Source organism: Chinchilla lanigera, unplaced genomic scaffold, assembly GCF_000276665.1.
Source record: "Chinchilla lanigera isolate Chin_1 unplaced genomic scaffold, ChiLan1.0 scaffold00071, whole genome shotgun sequence".
Classification (NCBI taxonomy): Eukaryota; Metazoa; Chordata; class Mammalia; order Rodentia; family Chinchillidae; genus Chinchilla; species Chinchilla lanigera.
In genome coordinates, this window is record NW_004955472.1 from 5,938,826 (window position 1) to 5,948,288 (window position 9,463).

The 9,463-nt window shown below is 37.6% G+C and overlaps 1 protein-coding gene across 2 annotated transcripts in view; it reads left to right on the forward strand.

The window, feature by feature from the left end:
- Lingo2 (leucine rich repeat and Ig domain containing 2) overlaps window positions 1-9,463 on the forward strand; it is a 1,180,631-nt gene that overhangs the window by 148,304 nt on the left and 1,022,864 nt on the right. The window lies entirely within an intron of this gene.

Sequence of the window (9,463 nt, forward strand, 5' to 3'; positions counted from 1 at the left end):
GCGCTTTTCGGCTGGGAATCGCGGTGGTATGAGTCCGGCCCACTCTCGACCCAGGAGCCCTGCCGCTCCCGGAGAACTGGCTGCCTGGGCGCAAGGCGCCGACATTAACTTTTAACCTTTGGGTGATGATGATGTGTCAAGGTAGGTTTACAAAATGTAGCAAATGTTGTCATTTGTAATGGGAGAAGATATGAAAATGGGGGTATGGGAAATATATAGAAAAGTGTCTGTACCTTCCAGTTTTCATTTTTCTATGAGCACAAAGCAACTCTGAAAAACAAATTTGCTCAGCAACAACAACAAAGACATGTGGTTCCCCCACACTGTCCCTTTGAGAACAAAGCAAAGTGCACATTTATTAAATGGCGTGTATTTTAGATACTACCCTTAATGATACCAACTCACTGGAGCCGCTAACGTTTCTTGCTGCGTATTTCTTTTTACCACTGACTCTTTCTCTTCTTTTCTAAAGTGTGCTTAAACCTAAAAAGGCACAAAATTGTTATTGTCACAAGTACTCAGTGGGAGAACGTCAATTACTGCTGCAGTGCTGACAGCTGGGAAGGAAAATATATTCATCAGTTAATATCTATTTTAAAATGATAGAAGCAGCAAATAGCATTGTGAAAGGCGACACTCCTACTTTATATTCTTTCCAGTGCCTACATAATCATATCCACAACTGCTCAGACACAGATAAACACATGCACACCCTTTTCAGCTTCGATCTTTCCCATTCCGTGCACCACCTCTAGGTAGTGAGTCCCATTAACCTCTGTTTCATCCTTTCCAAGCTTCTCTTTGTAGAAAATGCACAGGTCCTTACTTGTTTTCTGATGTCTCTTTATGCCACACACAAAAGTAGCATGCTATGTGTAACCTTTAATGCTTTCTAGTTTTTTTCTTTCCACTCAACAGTATATCCTGGGAATAGTTTCCAAATCTGTTCATAGAGATCTTTTAATTTCCTTTTTCCAGCTCCATATTATTCAATTGCATGAATGTATTATTATTTATTGAATCACTCTCTCGTGTTTGAAGAGTTAGGTTATGTGCATGTGCTGCAGTTGTATACAATGCAAATGTATTTTGGAGGTATATTTATAGGCTAAATTCCTAGAAGTATAACACTAGGGCCTGGAGGTAAGTGCATATAGTGTATTGTTTTGTTAGATATTGCCACATTCTTCTATACGGTGGTTTTTCCAGGTCATGTTCCCTCCTACAGTGCTTGAGACTTAAATCCTTTATTTTGATAGAGCTCTGAGAACACATCATCTCCTTTGTAGAGGTTATGCAAAGTGTTTTCATAGTGAAGCTGTGGATCTGACAGTGAGTCCCCAGCTTAACAAGCATTTGAGTTGTGAACTTTCACGGATAGGAACAAGCCTCGCATTGCAATCATTCACGCATGCAGACACATCACGAAAGTAGCTCATGTTTCTGCCACATGTTGTCACCGTTGTGCTGCTGTATGCTTACCACATGATTCTGTGTGTGTCCTGTGCAGAGCAATAGTATACAGCGCTCAGATCAGAGCCCAGGACGTCTGCAAGCAGTAGGAAAAGAAGCGGTGACGGGAGGGGACCGCTAGGAAGTGCAAAGCAATGTAATTGTGTGTTTGTGTCAAACGTGTATAAGATTCACTTTGTCAGACTTAGGAATGAATTCAACTTCTGAACGTTTCCCAGGCTGGCAGTCATGGGTAAGTCCAGGACTTACTGTATAGACTGCTGAAGAATCAGAGCATACAGAATCATAAAATAAGTATGGGAAGAACATATGAGGGCTTTTTTATGGAGACTGTCGAGGCCCTTTGCCTTTTCTTTCAATTTCCACTTTTTCCATTCATTTACTTCAATCAATAAACACTTTTATAAAACGTATCATTTAGCAGTATCAACCTGTGGCATTCTCCTTAACGTCCTCCAAGGTAGGTAACGTTACCCCACTTTTATGTTGCAGGCTGCTGTTGTCTAGCATTTCTACTACATTCCACTCTGTGTTGTCTACTTTCTGTGCTTTTTTTTTAACTTTCAAAGATTATTATAGATAAGATGCTTTTGAAAATAAATACAGAGTAATGTGTGTGCCGTTTGCCCAGTTTAAACTAATGGCAACATCTCGCTAAACTATTGGAAATGATCACAGCCAGAGTATGGGTGTTGGTGTGGTTGGGAGGGAGTGGCTTTCTATCACAAGGATTCCTCCTACTGCCCTTCTGGCCATATGAGCTCCTCCACCTTACCCGGCCTCCTAACTGTAAACGCTGGCCGTACCTAACCTGTTCTCCATTTCTCTGATTTTGTTCCTTTCTCTTTTTGCGGGAGTAATGAGAGTGGAACTCAGGACTTTGCACTTTCCAGGCGGGCACTGTGCCGCTGAGCTTCATCCCTGGCCCCACTTCTGTGGTTTTGAAACTGGTGGTTGCATGGTAATTGCATGCTCCATTTTATAAGATATTTTCCCTACAGCCCATATATTTTATGCTCTCATCAACAGTGCATGCGTGATCCGTGCACTGTTCCTGCAACATTTTGCATTATCACTTTCACTTTTACAGGGAGGCTTCTCAGTAATTTATATGTGAGAATTTTAGAAAATACATGAGAATTATGTATGTGTTTTTCTTTAAAAAAGAAGTATCTAGAGGGTTTCTCAGTCCAGCACAACCGAAGAGAACCTACTTCTAACATGAACTTTAGAAGTACTTGCTCAGTATTTTGTGTAAGAATTATATAATACTGTGCTATTAGTGGGGTCCTATAGGAGTTAACTATTTGTATAAGGGGATGGTTATTGGAAACCTGACTGTTATCTCAGGTACTTTTTGATACTACATCATCTATGGGATAATCATAGTTCATAATTTAGTGAATAATATATGTAATAAAAATTGCAAATTTATACTTTGTTACAAAATCTCATTGTAATTTTATGCATTTAGTAAGCATTCTCTCAACTACTAAAATTCAGAAATCTCTGAGATGCAGTTGCACACTATAATAGATGACCAAAAAATTATGTAACAGCACAAGATGGGAAATGAAGAAAGAAATTCATATTCAATTGAAGCCAGGACCAGAATTAGATAACTAATTATGTAATTTTTCAAATTAACATTTACACAGATATAAATTTGAGAAATAGCTTTACAAAAATATAGTTTCAAATTAAAATGTTAAAATAAAACTGTGAGTCTTCTCTGGGAATCAAAATGAAAGGAGGTATAAATTTAATCTTGGCAAAAAACTAACCTAGATATCAGTTGAAATACCATTATTCACAGGACATAAAATAATTCTACCGCACAGTTCCATTAATACCTGTCTGCTCATTCTTGTGCTTTGCTTTTCCAAACCACTCGATTTACCTGCTTGTCCTGGCCCGGGGTCCCTGGTAGGCACTGCAGCCAGCAGCAGCTGGCCCGGAAATGACCACACTGCACCCTGCAGTGTATCACCCTTGGGAAATGAACTCAAATATGGATGAAGTATTTAAATTAGAAAGGTCAGGACAAGCCACAGTTAGAGGAAACTGAGATATAAAAATCCAGAGAAAGTGTGACATAGCCAGGGAGTGGGTGAGTCCATCTAGGCAGGAAGAATCCTCGCTAGAAGGAGAAAGGGTGCCGAGCATCTTCCCGCCCTGGTGGCCATGGTGTTCTGCTGTGTGTGGCCTTGTTACGACTTCCTCCCCACATGAATGGCTACTGAGTTGAAAATACTTTAATTGATAAAAGGGAACAATATAATTTTCCATTTTTTCATCCAAGACCATTATCCTATTCTGCTACATGGAGATACACATATATGTAAAGACTGTGTCATTTTTACATTTCTCATTATTAGAGAGCCAGCAGAGACTGAAAACCATTTTAAATCTACACTCAAATTTGGGAACCTGTAGGTAATATTTCTGCATTAACAGTAGACTTTAAGTTCATGTTCCACTTCATAACTTGGTGCTCCATTTGTGGGACGAACCCACTTTGAAGTGTTTCACACTTGCTGTCACTTACCAGGCACTGTGAGCCTGCTGCCAATCGTACACCTGATCGCCCAGTTGTTTGCATGCACCTGCAAAGGCAGCTGGGTACAGTGTCTTAACACTAAGGGACGGTTATGTAAGTGAGCGGTGATGGACACGCAGCTCCTGTGTGTGCACTGAAAGCAACGATTGACTACAAGAGCGGTCTGAACTTTGCCCAACGTTGACGGATACCGCTGGGACTCACCACTGAGCATTTAATCCGCCTCTTCGTGCTTTTAGTTCCTCTTTCTTCAAAGCTGAAATTGATTAGTTAATCAGACTTTTTATGAGTGCTTTTTCAGATAATAAAAAGAATTTGAAATTGTAATTGAAGATTTATATGGAAAAGACTCTACAGGCTTCCAAGAACAAATGCAAGCTATATTTGTTTTCATGTGTTTCTTCTGTTTAGTGAGCTCTTTAATTCTCTTGAGCAGTTGTCCCTAACTGTGCCATGGCCATGTCTAATATTCTGCTGAGTTTTGATGATATATGAATATATATAATACAGGCACATTCCTTAGTTTTACATAGTGGAACGTCTAGTGTGCTACAAGGTGAAAAACAGAGTGATCGTATTTAGTAACCGACAAACATGGGGACTTGTTCAGGTGCAAGCGAACCTTTTTAGCAACGTGAGGAAACATCCTCGCTCCTACAGGGACAGTGCTGAAGCAACTACAGAAGCAGGTGGGCTATTGTGAAGGATTCAGACATGGTGGTGTAGTTACACTGCAAGTGGTGGTCATATCATAGTTGTTGATTTATTCATACTTCTTTAGCTTTTTTTTTGATTGTTGTTTGGGGTATTAGAAATTAAAGCCAAGGAGTTTTGCATGAGCTACATCCCAGCCCCTCTTTTATAATCATAACGTGGTACATCGTGATTACATGCCTCATGGGGGTTTGTGTATGTCCATAACACATCTTATTTTTAATCTCATCTCTGTCTCTTGACCTCCTTCCCTTTTTGCAGAAAGATTTGTCTCCCTAGTACCTATTATCTGTCTTTTATTTTGCTCTTTAATTTTTTCTGCTTCTCATATAAGAGAAACCATTTGATACATAAGCTTGTGTAGCTGATTTATTTCACTGAGCATTATGAGCTCGTACGGCATCCATTTTTCTATTGAACGTTATGCTTTATTGCAGAGTAGTACTCTGTTGTGTATACATGCCACATTTTGTGTATGCATTCGTCTGTGAGTGGATGTACAAGGTGTCTTTTTAATTAATTAATTTATTTGTTTATTTATTTTTGTTGTGCTTCTTTTTTACTTTTTTTATTTTAAAAATAAAAGGAAAACATTAACAGACAGACAACCATTTACAAAATAGCAAAAGAACAGCATAGACAATACAGAGTTACAAACAAAGTGGTAGGAAATTAACAATGCTTGTTGTGTTACATATTGATATCTTCAAAGTGGTTTCTCATGAAAATAGATAGAGATATGCAATACTGATCAATCAAGGACTCACTGACAGTTTCAGCAAAGAAATAGAAGACAGTAGAACGACTATGTTAGCTATCCTGTATATACATACATACAAAATTTCTCCTTCTTTCCCTTCTCTTCTCCCACATCCCAATTGCCCTTTACCCATGAGCGTTTTCCTATCATTTCACAATGTCTATCATACCTCCGAGTTTTTATTAACTCTTTCAGGTTTACACTATAGTCTTTCTGTTTAATTATCTGTGACAGGGTCTTTCTAAGTTGCTCAGATGAGACTTGCCCTTTCACTTCTCCTGCCTCAACCTCCTTGAGTTCCTCGAGGCCTTTAGTTAGATCATCCAAAATTCCAGAAGTCAAAGTGAGCTGCAGTTACAAGTAATTTGGAAACGCTTCCCTAGGATATATTGTTGGGTCCGTTACTTCACCGCATAAGGGCTGTGAGAACCACTGAGGAGACAAGAATCTGAAAGCCAAATTGACTTTGTTTTGTGAATGTTCTCCCACTTACAAAATATCAGGACTTCATTTGTAGCTGTCATTTATGAACGGGCATTCATGTGTGTTTGCACACAGGAATATGTAGTGTATGTTTCCCTTTCACAGACCTTGTGTAATTAAAATTCAATGAGTGAACACAAAGTTACAAACAACATACTATTTTCCATTCAAAGTTTATTATTTTTAATTTTGTTTTTAACTGTGTAGGAGGTAATAGAATTATTTTGATCTCCTACAGACTTGGAGTTCCTCCCCACCATGATCTTTCTGCCTTTGTAATGTTTGACATAGCAGTCATTTTTCTTTCGGATTCAGGTTTCATCAACAAAATAGAATAATACAGAGTTAGCCTTCCTAACCTAAAAATCTGAACTCTGAATGCTGTGAATCTGAATGCTTTTGAGTCCTGACACAATGTTACAAGTGGAAAACTCTTCACTTGATCTCATATGATAAGTGACAGTCAAAAAGAATGTACACAGGGGCTGGGGATTTAGCTCAGCGGCAAAAGCGCCTGCCTGGCAAGCGCAAGGTCGTGAGTTCGGTTCCCGGTACCGGAGAAAAACCAAAAAAATAAAAAATAAAAAGAATGTACACAAATGAATGTAACATATGGTATAAAATTACCATTAGGGTATGTGTACAAGGTGTACATGAGTAATAAAGGAATTTTGTGTTTAAACTTGGGCCCCATACCCAAGATATCTCATCAGGTGTGATGAGATATGTATACACATTTCTCAAAATCTGAAGAAATTCATAACCTGAATACTTCTCATCCCAGACATTTCTGATAAGGGTTACTCAATTTGTGCTTCTAAAGTTATTTTAAGGCTCTGTATGTCTGTGTGTGAGGGGGTGGCATTGTACCTATACATGCTGTACAGTTAAATACAACAATTAACCTGAGTGGAGTTTTCAAATGGCCTGGGTGAGGTTTGTGTCTTTACTTATAGCTGTCTTTGAAAAATCATTGAGTCGATGGCCATACCACCCAGAACAGGCCCGATTTGTCTGAAAAATCATTTAGAGAACAACAAATGAAAAGAGAAAGAGAAATTGCCATGAGGAATGTTTTTGTCTTTTGATGGTGATTTATGGTGCTCACAGTAGCTGCCAAACTGACACTGCATTTTTTGGCTTACTATAAAGTCACAGAGTAAATTATAAGACAATAATATATTTTCAAAATAATAAATTTCATTGAAAAGTATTGGAAAGATTTTAAGAAACAGTAGGAATATTTTGGCTCTCAGTACTTAATTCATATTGGGCAAATCAGCCTGAAACTTCCAAGAGGACAAAGTAGAGATATTGAGTAAAAAGAAGATTATGTTTTGAATGCATCGGAGAGTTTAACCATGTAATGAAGAATTACAGGGCCAATAGCTGAGAAAAGTCAGAAATCAAGAGAGAAGACTGAAACCCTGGGGGGCTTCTCTCCCTCAGAGAATTTGTTATCTGCAGAACACTGCTGGGATGTTGGAGGATCGAGCAGAACACTCGATGGCCACACAGCAGTGCAGAAATAAAAGTCTGCGTCCACCTGCCGGAAGCGGTGAGCTCGGTAAACCTTCACAGTTTGCCTTGTTTCTCAATAATGTGACTCCAGACTCAAGAAGAGATCAGAGCACAGTCCTCTAATGAAAGTAAATTAATTAGAAGCACACGCAACCTATTACTAAATCTCAATAGATATAATGCTGAGTAAAACAAGAATAAGTGCTGTAAATTATGTTTGTATAAGGTTTGCAATGGCCAGCATTCACAGGGACTGATGTCCTGTCTTGGGACATGTGGATGGCCCAGGATATATATAAATCTATTCTAGGATTAATGTGGCTAAGCATGTGAAAATCATGTGTGAGTGAAGGGAAGATTGTTCCAAGCCTCAAATGAATTCTATACTTTTTCAACTATATTAGTTGGCATATAAGCAAGTAAAACAAGGCATATGAGGAAGCGATATTTCCCAGAACCAGCACAAACTCTATTCTGACAGAATAATTGATGTTCCAGATACTGGAACTTTCAAATACAGATGATAAAATCAACACAATTAATATGTGGTAGAGATAAAAGACAACATGGAAATTTTCTGTAGGATCCTTAAAACTACCCCCAAATTATGCCATTTGAAAAAGAGATTAGTAGAAATTTTAGTACTGAAAGAGAAAGCAGAGAATTACTGGATTTCATAGCAGGTTAATAATTAATGCTTTAGTTACCTAGAAAAATTTTTTGTAAAAAATATATAGAATAATGCATAGAAAAACAAAAGGAAAGAAAGAGAAAGAGAAAAATACATAGAAAATCCAATGAGAAGATGTAACATGCACTTGGATTGTATGTTTTAGAAAATAATAGCTGTGAAATTTTTAAGGCTGAAGTGTGATCATTTCATATTACTTGTGAGAGAAATGCATAGGAGAATCTCAATGAGGCACCAATACATACATTCAATGATGACAGCATTTTAAAGGAATGACAGTGCAGAATATGAACCAAGTTGTGGCAATATGGAAGAACTGTGTAAACTGCGCTGTCACACTGTAACAGTTTTGCATTGTCTATTGAAATTTACCAAGGCAGTTTTACTTACAGGGTGCTAAGGCGAGAGCTGGAGCTTAGCTCAGTGGCAGAGTACTTACTATGGTGTCAGTTCTTGGGTTTGATGTCCAGGACTGAAAAAAAGCCTAAAACATATCATGCAGAATGAGTCGCACATGTATCAAATGACACATAGATGGATATTCATAGGAGAATTGTTTGTTATAGACTAAACTAGAGGGTACATATCCCTCAGTCATAAAGTAAGTAAATACATTGTTTTATAATCATAGAATGAAGTAGTATGCCATCGTGAGACTGAGTTAATTAGATCCACAAACAACATGTGATGAATCTCAGTGAATGTAATGCTGAGAAAAATAACAAATAATGTTTTGAATAATGACATTCATATAAAGGTAAAATCAAAAATAAGCTACATTACTAGAAATCAAAATAATGATTAGTCTTAGAACAAAAAGGATTATAACTGGGAGGGACATTAAGGCGTGTTTTTGGGTACTGGCATATTTAGGTATGAAATAGGGTAATGGATACATGAAACTCTTCACATTGTGTTTATTTATTATTGATCAAGTAGTGACATTTATAAAGTTTGTGCATTGCTATGTGTGAATTAAAATATAAGTATAGACAAGTGGCTTGAGTACTTTAGGAAATGACCAACAAACATACGAGAAAATAGTTTTATAAATAATCACACAAATGCATATTAAAGCAAAAGGATCAATTATTAATTTTCATCAGAATAGGTAAAATTAAAAATAGAACGATTGCATCCTCTAAAACTCTCTAATTTATTGCTAGTGACAATAGGACTGATCTAACTATGTAAGAAATTGATGAGCATTATCTACCAAATATGTGAGGACCATAATGTGGGATTTCCTTCTTTGCTGTGT